This window comes from Scylla paramamosain, chromosome 4 (assembly GCF_035594125.1).
Source record: "Scylla paramamosain isolate STU-SP2022 chromosome 4, ASM3559412v1, whole genome shotgun sequence".
Taxonomy (NCBI): domain Eukaryota; kingdom Metazoa; phylum Arthropoda; class Malacostraca; order Decapoda; family Portunidae; genus Scylla; species Scylla paramamosain.
In genome coordinates, this window is record NC_087154.1 from 5,470,001 (window position 1) to 5,482,974 (window position 12,974).

Genomic DNA, 12,974 nt, shown 5'->3' on the forward strand with positions numbered 1-12,974 from the left:
CCAATACCAATACAATTAAACCAATATATTGAATCGAGTGAGTCATTCAGCCAGAGTAGAGTGAATCCTGAGTCGAGGGCACTACTGGGAACCCCACTTACTCTCCTGAAAGGTCGGAAAAATATATATTAAAAAATCGTAATGAAGCAGCAAGCCGGGAAAACGCTACGAGTCAGGTGAAGGTATAGAAATGAAGTGAGTCAATAAACTGGAATTCTTGAGGGTCATAAAACTTGTGGTGAAGGGAGAAATGGAAGGGAAGGAGGAGAAACAAACACGATGAGATAGTACTGTAAAGAAGATCTACCAGGAAAAGACCAACCATTCACAACGAGAGAGAGAGAGAGAGAGAGAGAGAGAGAGAGAGAGAGAGAGAGAAACATTCCTGAGGGTTAGAACTACTGTACATAGTAGTGGGGGGGGGGAGGAATGGAAAGGGAGGAGGGGAGACACACACACACGACGGGAGTACTGTAAGAGAAACCCACTGGGAAAAGACTAAACACCCACAAAGAGGAAAAAATGCCCTTCCTAAAAAAAAAAAATTCTGAGCGACATACAGGTAGCAGTGAAAGGAATGGCTGGGGAAGAAAGAAAGACCGAAACACGGCGAAAGAGTACTGTAAGAAAGACCTGCCGGGGAAAGAGCAATCACACTGAAAGAAGAAAAAAAAATATATATAGATATGACCTTAGCTCAAAAAAAAAAAAAAAGACTTGAGGAAGAAGAAGAAGCAATGGAGGGGGAGGAGGAAAGAGACAAATACAACGAGAGTAAGAGAAAACTACCATGAAAAAAAAAATCCCATACCAAACATCCATAGAAAAAAAATTACCCCCCCTCCCCCCTAAAAAAAAAAAAAGTAATGGGGGTTATGTTAAGCGTGTCATCACAGGCGACAGGGATCAAAGGGGATCCTCCGGGTAGCCACAAAGAGCCAGTGTGTTCACCCAGACATTAATTACAACGGAGTTTCCTGCGCCAATAGCTTTCTTAACTGTTAGGCCGGAAATCTGCCATAACCATAAATTCTACGTAGTTTTGGACTGTGGATTTTACGGCTCCGGCTTTAGTCTGGAGCTGTGTACGCCGCGCCGTGTTCCGCGAAGTGATTTAAGGCTTGGAGATGAGGCGACAACCGGGGACCTAAGGGAAGGGGACGAGGCAGGCACTGTAAAGGGGCGGAAGGGGGAGGATAAGGAAGAAGAGACAGGGAGACAGGGAGCGAGGTGTGATGATATAGGGAGAAAAAGTCAGGGTAGAGAAAGGGAAGGATAGGGAAGAGGACAAAGGGAGATAAAGAATAAGACATGGGAGGTGATAGCGGATGTTGAAGGAAAAGAGAGGAGGAGGAGGAGGAAGACGACACAGGGAGGTGATAGCGGATGTTGAAGGGATAGAGGCAGAGGAGTAGGGCACGGGGGACGTAGGCAGGGGGGTGATGGTAGATGAAGGGAGGGGAGGAAGGAGAGACTGATCAAATAAAGACAGGAGACAAGGTGTGGGGAAGATGCTGGGAGTGGGAAATGAAGAAGAACAATGAAGGAAGGAAAGGGAGAATGAGAAAGGGAGAAAGGAAGGGAAGCTGAAAGGTCGGAAAATGGAAGGGGGGATAAGGAGAAAGAGAGGAAAAGGGAAAGAAAGAAAGACGAAGAATAAATAGAAAGACGGAAGAAGGAAATGGTTAAGAAATGAAGATGAAAGATAGGAGGAAAGGAAGGAGAAGGAAGAAAAAGAAAAAGGAGGTTAGGTTAGGTTAGATTAGGTAAATGAGGAGGAAGAGAGAGAGAGAGGTTGAGGAAGAGGAGGAGGAAGAAGAGATGTAGACAAGAGCATAAATCATATAATTAGGTTATATTTCGTAAGTTAGAGAACAGCAATTATTACACGATTATGTAGAAGTTATGGAAATATTTTTTAAGCGTTGATTACGTTTCCCGTTTTCTCACTTGTCGTTTTCTTCTTAGCCAGCGCACGGCCCCACATCCCCACCTCTCTCTCTCTCTCTCTCTCTCTCTCTCTCTCTATTAAGTATCTGTCCATTTATTTTGGCCTATTTTTTGTCTGTTTGTTTTGTTTTAGTTTGTAAGATTTGGTTTGTTATTGTCTTGGTTTGTGTCTGCCTGTCTATTTTGCTCTCTCTCTCTCTCTCTCTCTCTCTCTCTCTCTCTCTCTCAATACGACCTCCTTTTCCTTAGTTGAGCTCATGATAATGTTGGTTCACGGCTCTGTTCATTCTTTTGTCCATATTATTGTCACTTAAACAACGAGTCCCTAGCAGATTACGTGCCAGAAGAGAGAGAGAGAGAGAGAGAGAGAGAGAGAGAGAGAGAGAGATTGTATTGTATTAATAATCCCTTTCATAACTGTAATATGCTAATACAGGTTTCAATAATTAATCAGATACAGAGACTAGGAATGTATGTATCTGTTTGTAATGCGTTTAATAATAATGGCTCAGTAATGATGGTGATAGTAATATTAATTCTGTTTTTCTGGTATCCATACATTGCCATCCTGCTTTCCTCTCTTTCCTTCCCTTTCCTTCCTTTCTCTCTCCTAATCCACTTACTTTCTCTTATAAACTCCATTTTGTCCATCCCTCTTCCTCCTTCTCCTCCTCCTCATCCTCTTATCCTTTCTCCTTCTTTTCCTTCCATTTTCATTTTGTCTACCCTCCTCCTCTTCCTCCTCATATCCTTTCTCTTCTCCCTTCCTTTTTTTTTTTATTTTTCCCTTTCAATCTTTCTTTATTTTTCTTTATCTTTCAATTTGTTTGTCCGGTGGCTCTCTGGATAGATGCATTGCTTCAGGTGTAAACGTTCAGAGTTCGATCCTGGCTGATGGTAGGTTTGCTGATGGAAGAGGTAGCGCTTTTTTTTTTTTTTTTTTTTTTTTTTTTTAACAGTGAGCAGTAACATGTAAAGAGAACTTGCTTTTGTATCGCTGTATCTCAATCTGATTTTATTCTTCTTTCAATGTACCCACTCACTCATTGACTCATTCCTCTCTCTCTCTCTCTCTCTCTCTCTCTCTCTCTCTCTCTCTCTCTCTCTCTCTCTCTCTCCTCTCAGTTTCTTAAATGATGTTTATGTTGTTGTTGTTGTTGCTGTTCATCATCTTAGTCTTCTATTTTTTCACTCTTGTCATTCTTCTCCCTCTTCTCGTTCTTGTCCTTGTTCTTATCCACCACCACCATCATCATCATCATCATCATCATCATCACATTCTCCTGCCCTCACTCTACCACCACAACCGCCACCACCACAACCTCTCGCGCGTGGAAAACGAAGCCGCTTGTATTTCACGCCTATCCCAGCATAATACCGCGCGGCAATGACTTCAGGTAACACGCTGAAACATGTAATGCGGCCCTCAGTGAGCAGACTCAAAGAGCGCTGTCCTCCATCACGAGAGAGAGAGAGAGAGAGAGAGAGAGAGAGAGAGAGAGAGAGAGAGAGATTTACCACCTTTTCATACGTATATAATTGTCTTCACCACAAGCATGATCGTCAATCTCAAGGTGACATCGCCAGCAACAAGCCATACACGGCAAGCACGAGGTTCACTCTTTGTTTGAGAATGTGACAGTCTAACTCTTATAATCCTGTTGCCCTCGTGGAACTTAATAGTCTATGTTAATCAGAATCGTATGAAACTAAATAATCTTGTACCGAGTATTTAAGACACAAGACGTAGCTTACTGACTGTAAAAGAGGGGTCATGGAATTAACAAAACCATTTAATCGAATATCAAATTAAGATACCAAAATGTAACAAGACTCAGGGAACTGATATCGTTATGAAGTATTCCCTTCTGATGCACGTCCCCTTGAACGGCGGGAGATGCAGCAGGGAAGTGCGGAAACTGAATAAAACTTGGATTCCTCGAATATCAATAAACGACAGAGAGGAAAGATGGCAGGAGAAATAACACATCGCCAAAAGGATAAACTTATACTTGTATGTCACTGGGGGACCGGAAGACTAGAATATGTGTGGACAGCAACAGTATATGATGGAGACCTGTTCTTAGAGGCCTTAGATTTTAATTAGGGTTAATTGAGTTCGCAAGTGCATTTTGTCCTACTGACGGTGCGGTGCAGAACACTTGTTAAATCATCACTGGAATCATGAACGTGTCCCTAAAAGCCCCAACGATTTTCACTAGGACTTGTTATAATTGGTGCAGAGTACTTGTTAAATCATCACTAGAATCGCGAAAAGATCTCTGGAAATTGCTACACTAAAGCTGGTTAGTATTAGTTAAGGTAAGACGTTGCAATTTTTAAGAAAAGGAATTTATGATCGAAAAAACCAGTATGCTATGTATGGGAAGGCTGTGAAGTAAAGACGTGAAGTGTCAAGTGTTCTGAACCAACTCGCTCGTAGGTTCATGTACTCACACCTTCAATGTACTAAATAAAGCCACTTACTAATAAAGTACTTATATCACCTCATTCAATCAACAAGCAATAGCTTCCGAAATTAAACTACTTTTTCTCGTCTTCTTTCCACTGCTCCTCTTCTTTATTTATCTCGTACTAATTAAAAAAAATACTGCTGCTTTTGGTATTAAAGAAACAATAACTACAACAGCAACAATAACTACTACTACTACTACTACTATTGCTCTGTTACCACCACTACCTGTACTCTCAAATTTACAGCAATATACACCCAATAAAATAACCAAAATATCATCAAGAGTACAATAGCCCACACTAGGGAACAGCCATACACACAGGCAAAGACAGACAAAGAGCAGATGGGACAACAGTTAAATGTAACATCCTCCACACACACACACACACACACACACACACACACACACACACAAACATTAGTATTCTCCTCAGCGTCAGTAAATTCGCAAAGTCAGAAGGGAAGATCGAGGCTGCGAGATGGGAGGGAGGGAGGGAGGAAGGGAGAGGGAGAGAGAGGGAGAGAGAGAAAGATACGTTGCCTTTCCCTATAACACATCCTCTGTAACTTACTCACGTCTCTGAAACCTTTTATACCAAAACAGCGCCTTTGTATCGCCTCTCAGCGGGAAACTAATGCGCGTGTCACCAGAATAAATATCCGAATCTTCGTGAGAAATGGTCAGGCGGAAAGAACGCTAGTAAAAGGATGGAAAAATAGTAAAAAAAAAAAAAAGTAAGAAAAAATAGCACCTCTTCAAAAATGACCAAATCTGAAGCGTGCAACAAATAGGGTTCGATCTTGCTTGTATAAACGCCATCTCTCATCGCGCGGAGGATCGGAATGTGTCACGCAAGAGAGAAATCGAGAGTATTTGTTAGATTTAATGGCCGTCTTCTGCCTATGAGTAAACAGCAGCCGGGCGAGCCGAGACCAGGAACCAGCAGCTTGATCAATACCAGGTGAGTGGGAAAGGAAAGATAAAAAGTAACCGTGTCTGTTCCTCTCATATTTGTACACTGAAGAACATAAGAATAAGAAAATAAGAGACACTCCTGGAACTAGAGGCTTGATCAATGCCAGGTGATAGGAGGGATAAAAAGGTAATGTTTTCTTCTACTTTCCTTTGTACATTCATGGTCAGAGATCAATTAACTTTGTGCATTAACCTCAACTGTGATTAGTGTTTCCTCCCTCAGTCTTAAGTTCTCTTCTGTGTTGACTATTTCCTTAAAAAAAAAAAAAACTTATAAGAAACCATTATCTTGATCTAAACCATGTGAGAGGTAATGCTTTCTCGTTTGTACATTCATGGCCAAAAATCGAGTAATCTTCTGCACTTATCTCCACTCTTCAGTACTTTTGTTCTCCTTAAAAAAAATCCTGGTAAGAAAGTAAGAACACTATAACATAAGAACATAGGTGAAGCTACCACTTCCACTTGTAATAGGAGTAGGCTCTGTGTGAAACTTACTTGCCTATAATCATCTCTACCCATAAATTTATCTAATCTTTTAAGCCTTTCAATTAAATTAGCACTAACAAGCTGATGACTCAGTTTATTCCTGTTATCTACCACTATTTGAGAGCCATTGTTTTCCTTTTTTTTTTTTTTTTTCCACGACTGATAGATGCTTGGCTCATGGCATGACTTAAGATAAAGAGAAGACGCTAGACAGTGGCAGTGAGTGCAGGGTGTTATTTTCCTAATGATCCCGAGTGAGCAGCCTCGTGTAATGCAATGAAGCAATTGTGTTAGTCTGTTAGTGTAAATATTTATGCATCCGCCAGTCAATTAGTTAATAAGCTCACCTGCAGCACAGCCGGATAAACGCGAGTGAACGTTTATGATTCACAGTTCCACCACATTCACTGAGAGGAAATATGGAACATAAAGCATGTATATGTTCTGGCAGCGCGCCCGTGATAATAATGAGCCCTGTAGTCATTAACAACAACGACATGTGTATGATATTTATTAGTGCTCATTTAAAACATGGGATTCTCTCATTTTACAGACTGGGATATAAAAGCGACGGATTGCCTCGCCTCTGCCTTCAATTTCCTGTCCGTCCTGTAAGTTTCCACTGGGCTGCAGAGTGGAGAAAAAAAAACAATAATAACTCTTACCAAATGTTCCGAGGATACCCTTAAATGGTGCTACACGTGCTCGAGCCTTCATTAAACCCCCACGCGTCTGTAATTAAGGAGTCTGGTAAATGCAGTCAGTGTGGGAGAGAAAAACACTAATTTCTCGAGGTGTAATGACTGTACTGTCACCACTCACCCTGCTCACTCCCACTCACCTACCTAAACGCGCGCCACATCTTACTCCTCTCAAGACACTTTCCCGCCTCACGTCACTCCTCCAGCAGCGTCACTCCCTCGCCAAGTCTTTCATTCTCCTCAATGTACTGGATAAGATGAACCGCGAGGAGGTGGACGAGGACACACTGAGGTGGCTTATGTCGTGCAAATGTGTGTGTGTGTGTGTGTGTGTGTCCTTGCACATGGAAATGACAGGCTTCAAGCAGTGATGGTGTGTTATTACATGGACGTTTCTCTCAATGGTCGTCCTTCCATTTTTTTTCCGGTGTTTGTGTTGCCTTACAAAGGATGATAACGAGGGTACTTGTAATTATAATATTCGCACATACTAAGTACTACATATAGGTATGTGTTTGTTTCTTTGCATGTGTGTGTGTGTGTGCGTGTGTGTGTGTGTGTGTGTGTGTGTGTGTGTGTGTGTGTGTCTGTGTGTAAAGATGATGCCAGTAGGTACCTGTGTCACTATTTGCATGGAGCGATCCCTTGAGTGCAACATTTTATTGCTCTGAGAATTCTAATTACTGCAGCAGATCGAGGAAGAATTCCCTCCACGTTCCGAAATGTCATGAAAATAAAAGTTAAATTGCGAGCTGCGGCGATGTGGCTGAAATATGTATTCCGAGATGATTAAAAATCGTTTCCCGTGGAGACGGCCGCTGTTGGGGGAGGGGGAGGGATGGACGGAGGGAGAGAGGGAGGGAGGCAGTAATAGAGCGGGCACAGAAAGGAAACTGCAAGGAATATTTACGAACTTCACCACGACTTTTTGGGGCCGTCTATAAACGGGGTCGTATAGAAAGTCTACTTGTTTGCTCTTCCCTGCTGTGTGTGTGTGTGTGTGTGTGTGTGTGTGTGTGTGTGTGTGTGTGTGTGTGTGTGTGTGTATGTGTGGGTGTGTGGCACCGTAACAGCGTGGTACGGATATTACATAATGCAAGATTGAATTCTGGGACCAGTGAGTTATTAGATTTCCGGAAACAAGTTATCTACTACAGACAGCGTTCGTCCCCAGCAGCGCCGCGCCAGTCGCCACCACGCCACTTGTCAAGCGCCTCTGCCTCGTGCCCCTGTTCCAGCTCACCTACATGAACCCCACCGCTTCAGCCTGGCAATATCTCACACCTGCCGATACCGATTCCCTTTCACCCTTCACCCAACACTCGCGGCAACAGCTCGCCTCCTGCTCCCCTACACACTCACGACAAACACTCATCTAACTCATTAATGCTTCACAAATCCTCGTCGCCCCGTTCATGTCAACACCAGCCTTTCATCATGTTCTCCAGTTATTTCTGTCGCCTCAGTTATCAACGCAGCGTCAGCATGGCGTCAGAAAGGTATGTTTGTGTCTGTTCGTGTGTTTATTCGTCAGGCATAGTTATTTGCTCCCTTTACAGCCACTTCCAATCCTCCGGCATTCATCAGCTTAGTGACACTCAGTAATACATCAAAGAAATTAACATTAAAAAACAAATTAAAAACTTCCATCCGCAACTTCAACGAAAGAGCCTTAGCAGGAAATCTAACAACGATACGATGAGTGTACCCGTGTGTGTGTGTGTGTGTGTGTGTGTGTGTGTGTGTGTGTGTGTGTGTGTGTGTGTCTTGCTACATATTTTCTGTCTCTTATATTGTTTTAAATGGTATACTCAGCGGCTCTCTCTCTCTCTCTCTCTCTCTCTCTCTCTCTCTCTCTCTCTCTCTCTCTCTCTCTCTCTCTCTCTCTCATTTCATCTATTTTCATTCTTTCCTATCAAATTTCCTTCGGGTTTTTACTTCTCAACCCCGTAAGGTATTTATTTCCTACCTATTTCCTGTACAGTTTATGCCGGAAGAAGTGGAGGGTGGGGAGAAAGCCTTCTGCTTTGCTGTCCTTCTCTCCTACCATCACCTAGCTCAGGTCACCTCGTGAGGACTGCAAGGTTTGTTGTGGCCTGTGGATGTATGTAATTCTGTGTAACTCTCTCTCTCTCTCTCTCTCTCTCTCTCTCTCTCACACACACACACACATACACACACACACACACAGACACACACACACACACACACACACACACACACACACACACACACATACACACGTGCCAGCATCCTCTACAGATCCCCAAATAATTAATAAAAAAAAATCTTGACGCTTATTCGCGTGAAAACATCACATTTTTTCCCCACAATTTTCCACTTCACGCTTCAGTAAAGCTTTTAGAAAGAAAACCTTGTAGGTGAACAATACTGAGCTTTTCATTAGTACAGTGTTATCAGTAAGTGCATCCGTGTTCTTTTTTGCTGTTTTGTCAATATGACTATTGCACTCTTATATATACCTTTTCTATTTCCAGATCGAGTCTCGCTAGGGGTTCGATATATTACGAAGACAGGCAATCAGAGTGAGAATTTCTTCTGTGTCTAAGTAATGATGTATGTCTAGATTTTCAGGTATATTGGCTTATAAGTAAGAGCAATTTATTATATTACCCATCACTTCAATGCTGGAGATCAAGTTTTTTCCTTGGTATATCTTGTTTGTGACGATTTTGAAGCGTCCGGACTGACTGCAGTACCTAGGGACCGTCTCACTTCCCGTCTTGTCCTCATGTGCATTGCCTTGTGCTCAGAAATCTCCATCCTTACAGCTGCTTTTGATTACCTAAATTCGTGTGTTTGAATATTTTATATACAATAATCCAGATAATAATTCATGTTACATGATATAAATGAAAATACACCGCTCTGCACAACGCGAAGTGCAGGAAGGGCCGCTAGGTGGCGCACTCTCTGTCCGAGTGGAAGGAAGAAGTCGCACATCGGTGCATATTTGTACCGTGATTTTCGACTGTCTGGAGTCCTCGGCTGCTTTGGTAAGTAGTGAATCGCTCTCCGAACTGTTGCAGAGAGATCAAGGTGTCCTGGCCTCCGTCTCAAAACCCAGAGTACACGGTTAGTTGATGATGTAGTGACTTCTAGAGGCCACCGGCTGAGTACAGCCGACTAATGGCTCCCACCTCCCTGTCCAACACCACTCTGCCCTGCCCTCCTGTGCCCTTCCTCATTCCTCAAGGCTAGTAGATGAATAGGCATCATTACATGCATTGACACAGAAGTCAAGCAACATGCATGGTAATTATTAGCTTGAGCAATGAGTGGTTAGCGCCCGTCCCCGCGCCGTGGAAGTGTTGTTACGTCAGGTTGTCGCGGGGTATTTAAACTTCCGGGTAACTAATAAATTATGCCTCTGCTAGTGTAACAGCGTGTAGGTGTAACATGTGTAATAAGCTGTAGGGACGCTGTAGTGAAGCACAGAAGTAGCATATGAACCATAATTAAGCTTGGGAAAATTAGGTGCGATGACTGTTAGAAGATGGAAACGCGCACTGGTGACGAGGTAACAGTCGTTGAACACTTACCAAACCAGAAGGACATCTGTCTGGACTCGAGCACTATTAATTTACCTTAGTGTATACCTTTGTCCACTGTATGATTAGTAATGGTATAGCGTAGTTTAAAGGAAAACATTTGAGGATAAGACTTGCAATGCAGTAGTGTTGCTTGGCAGGGAAAATTCGAGGAGAGTTAAGTTGCGAGCAGACGCGAGGTAATAATATGGAAGGGATGACGTGAGATTTAATGAGAGCCCTTTGAGAGAGTGCTTGGTGGAAAGGAAAGGGAGGTGAATTGCAGATATAATTTAATCTTTTGTTTTCATCCATATCACCTACAATTAACATCACTTTGAAATACGTATAATCTGTACATTATAATTAACCTCCACAGTTGGTGAGGAAACACGGCACACGGAGGTTTCTCCAGCTGGGGAAATCCACGCAAGTTGCAAACCTTACAGGAAAAAGTAAGGTAATACTCCTGAAACGTGAAAAGGTTCTGTCACTCGTTCTCTTCACCCATCATGCAGGTAATTTTTTCTTTTTTTTCCTTTCGCTACGTGATTCCTGTGTGTGGGGTTAAGAAAAGGTCATTCATTCCCGTTACAGTATGCAGTGAATGAGGGAATGTTAGTGGTGCTGTGAACTTTATGATTGTGTGTGTAGAAATATATCTTGCAGTTATCTCAGTAATATGTGTATTCTATTATGATCGTCAGGACTATCTCTCTCTCTCTCTCTCTCTCTCTCTCTCTCTCTCTCTCTCTCTCTCTCTCTCTCTCTCTCTCTCACGCACACACACACCGCTTCTGGGAAAGGCTGTCTGTCATTAAATGTGCTTTAAATAATATTTCGTTATAATTGACAAGAGCTAGCATTTCTGTTGCAATTTTTGTGACATCGTGTGCGGATGTTCATTGGAATTATAAATTGTTTTACACTACAGTAGTGTTACTGAGAAGGCTACAAAAGGAATGTCAGATGTAGCAACGTGAACCGGGACTAAGTGGCTGGCTATTAAGTTTCCGGGTTTCACAACTGGTTCGAACGAGCGTTGCTGCCTCCTTGTGACTGTTGGGGCCTCCGTGTAGAAAGTGCCTACTCCTCCCCACAGCGTTACACAGAGTGGGTAGGAAACTATAGCCCCTTGCGTTAATGCACTGGTAATTACTGATTTTTTGGAGAGAAGTAACACAAGAGCTGAGACAGTCGCACTGTGTATTGTCCAAAAGTGAAAATTATAACTCGACCTGATTAATGAAAAAGTAAATATTGTCGCATTATTATTATTATTATTATTGTTATTATTATTATTATCATTATTATCATTACCATTGCTCGTATTACTAGTAGCATATCCCGAAAGCTATGCAATGAATACCACTGCCCTAGCTCATGCATGTAGCCACGCAAGCCTCATATATTTCTAGCTGTTCAAAAGTTCGTGGGCAGTCAAGTTGTAGCATTGCAGATTCTGGTACTTTCACTTACATTTCTTGTTCCAGGTGATCGAAGCTAACAAGCCACTAAATGAAACTGTAGTTGCGCTGGTGGTAGTTGAATGACGAGGACGCCTCCCCACCGTGCCTGTTACATGTTATAAGCTTACCCTCCTCGGCTCACTGGTACGGCTTCACAGGTGAGTGCAGCCAAGGTAATGCGTCTCTGGAAACACTTTCAGTATCTTGTGTACTTACCTTCTTTGACTTAGCTTTAACAAAATTCGTTTTTTTTTGGGGGGGGGGATTGCTGCTTTGTCATTCCAAAAATGTTTTGCGTTACATGAAATACATCAATAATTGCCCAGATATAATATAAAACCTGAAGACAAAATGTATATGGAAATGTACTCATACAGTAATAGACTTGAATACAAGTAATTGAATTATAAGTAAAAGACTTGAATCATGTAAATATTATCACCTTCAAATATTTATGCAATATAATAATAATAGAAACAACGATACTTGGGAAAGCACTTCGCTTGTTTGGGGTGTGATGAAGTGACAGGTGGTGGTCGAGCTGCGGTGGCTTTGTCATTCCTGGAAGTGTTCTAGTGCATATTTCATCCATCTGAATGTATTGAAGGGCTTGTGATCGATGCGTGTCCATTTCCCTTGTACAATTCATTTCAAGACAAGTTAGTTGTTGCTGGGGCTTTCCTATTCCTGCATTTAACGTCTCTCTCTCTCTCTCTCTCTCTCTCTCTCTCTCTCTCTCTCTCTCTCTCTCTCTCTCTCTCTCTCTCTCTCTCTCTCTCTCTCTCTCTCTCTCTCTCTCTCTCTCTCTCTCAAGAATTTTCTTTGTCTCACTTGAAATAAGACAGTCTTGGAAGAGTCCACGTAACTGCTGTTGCTTGCTAATCCTTTGTGTTCCTTTGTATTCTCACCTTCCAACAACAACAAGTCCGGAAAAAAGTCTCGGTCGCAATAACTTTTTACCTTGGTTCTTTCCTCCTGCGTCGCCCTCCCGCCTCGCCCCTCCGAGTCAACAACACTAGGATCTAAAAACTTTGATACCGTTGCCGCTAATAATACCATTCTTCCCTCCTCTTGTACCCAGGTGTGTTAATAGATATAACCTTTTGAATGCTGTGACTTCTAAAGGTAATGATAAATTAGATTTAGATTATAGTAATTTCAAAACGTACGTAATATCATCCTTCCTTTCTCCTCGATGAAGGAAATGAAGGGAGCTGCAAGAAACCGTCAGACGTTTTGTATTCACAAAGCGTCTGTTAAATAATTATTAAAAAATATTGACTGCCGCGACTTTTTAGGCTTAAAATAAAATGTTCTGGTGTAAGTTACGTTCGTAATTTCGAAACACGCTTCGCGGCCCAA

At 42.3% G+C, this 12,974-nt stretch overlaps 1 long non-coding RNA gene across 1 annotated transcript in view; it reads left to right on the forward strand.

Moving 5' to 3' along the window:
- The first annotated feature begins 7,479 nt into the window (after window positions 1–7,479).
- Window positions 7,480–12,974, forward strand: part of LOC135099416 (uncharacterized) — a 31,050-nt gene continuing 25,555 nt past the window's right edge. Inside the window, exons 1-6 of the long non-coding RNA XR_010267910.1 lie at window positions 7,480–8,091; window positions 8,577–8,676; window positions 9,091–9,609; window positions 10,523–10,661; window positions 11,078–11,260; window positions 11,637–11,770. This is a non-coding gene — a long non-coding RNA (uncharacterized LOC135099416). The remainder of the gene's footprint in view (window positions 8,092–8,576; window positions 8,677–9,090; window positions 9,610–10,522; window positions 10,662–11,077; window positions 11,261–11,636; window positions 11,771–12,974) is intronic.